The following is a 1,909-nucleotide window of genomic DNA, read 5'->3' on the forward strand; positions in this document are numbered from 1 at the left end:
ACACTACTAGCACGAGCAAAGCTAGCAGGTGTTTTGAATCCTCGTGGTCTCAACAGCGGAAGGGTGTCAGGCACGGGTAAGCCTTTTACGATGTCACTGAGTGTTCAACTCTCGGTTGGAAGAATAAACGGTTCCCAGCTCGTTCCGGGCATACAGCCCGCAGATGCCCTACCTCACCACATTCGTGGCATTGTCTCGTTTCCTTGCCTCACCGCTCGCCACGGCATTCATCATCTCCTTGCCAAGATTATTGTATCTGGTGGGCTCCAGTGCCCACAACTGCGCGAAATGCACCAGCTCCTCCGCCTGTTGCAAGTAATCGGCTCTAGTCGCATCCACCTTGGCCATCAGTACGGTCCACAGTTCCACCGAGGCGTACTAGGCAATGTTGTTCAAAATCAGGTAATCGGTTCCTCCGCCATACACCTTGGATATCGCTACAAAGTACATGTTGTATTTTAGCCAGGTCCTCTTTGCGTCCTTCGACGCTGTAAACAGTTTCATGGCCTGAGCCGGTGTTATGTTGGTCTTAAACGCCTCTAACATGCGTTCCATAACGTATTGTAAAGTAGGAAGTTGAGACCACCAGAGCTCCACTTGTTTATTGTAGTAGCGCTCAGCCGTTCCCGTAAGATAGTGTCCAAGCAGGCCACCTTCACGTCAACGGACCGCACAAAACCACACGCCGACTGGCCTAGCGCAACTTGGAGTTCAAAACGGCGTCGACCCGAGACCGACGGACAGTTCATTCCCGTCAAAATGACGAATTGCCAGCTTTTTCTGGCACGCATCTGGATACCAGACCACTGCTTGGTGCTGCCCAGGGAACCTTTCCGCTCCCGGCTGTACTTGCGGTTCTCATGGAGGCTGCTGTGCGTGCTGCGGCTGTTCAGGCTGTGCAGGTTGCGCGGGCGGATCTTCTTGTGCCGCTGCATACAGTCGTTGTAAGTGTGACAGGAGCAGGCCGTAACCGGCTGCTGCTGCGCGAAATACTGCGGCTGTACTGTTGGTCTCCGCAGCGTGTTCGTCACAGGTGTCTGCGGAGACCCATCCCGTGAGTCCATGTGGATTCGCGCGCCACGGCCGAGGCTCGATGCGAACAAGCACGAGTTCATAGGAGGTGTCATCGGAGCGTCAACGTGTTCACGGGCTCTCCCGCCGGCAAGCTTTTTCTCGATCTTGGTCTCTGATTCTTTCAGTCGGTCGAGTCGGCCAGCTAGGCCGCGTATCAGCGTTAGTAGCTCAGATACGTTGTCACCTCCGACTTCGGGCCCTTGGCTCGTACCGTCGCCTCTTTCGTGGGCAACGGTAGTGTGCTTCTATTCATGGTCTTCCGCCACTCCAATCTTTTCGCGATTGGGCACGGACGACGGCGTGTTTCCAGGCGCATCGTCATGAGCGGTCTTGTTCATAGCATCGTTCATTTAGGCTCAAATACTGTTAAATACACAGTCTCTCAACCCGCGGGTCGGTGACGAAAGCAGAAGGTAGTAGAAGATAAAAGATGAAGTGAGATTGAATCGCAGTTTCCTCAGTGTCAGTCCGTATCTATGCGTGTCGCTCTCACAGCCACACAATAAAGCCCCCATGCAGATTCACCGAGCGTTGGTAGCTCAGATACGTTGTCACCTCCGACTTCGGGCCATTGGCTCGTACCGTCGCCTCTTTCGTGGGCAACGGTAGTGTGCTTCTATTCATGGTCTTCCGCCACTCCAATCTTTTCGCGATTGGGCACGGACGACGGCGTGTTTCCAGGCGCATCGTCATGAGCGGTCTTGTTCATAGCATCGTTCATTTAGGCTCAAATACTGTTAAATACACAGTCTCTCAACCCGCGGGTCGGTGACGAAAGCAGAAGGTAGTAGAAGATAAAAGATGAAGTGAGATTGAATCGCAGATTCCTCAGTGT

This window comes from Phytophthora infestans, genomic scaffold, assembly GCF_000142945.1.
Source record: "Phytophthora infestans T30-4 supercont1.86 genomic scaffold, whole genome shotgun sequence".
NCBI classification, from domain to species: Eukaryota; Oomycota; class Peronosporomycetes; order Peronosporales; family Peronosporaceae; genus Phytophthora; species Phytophthora infestans.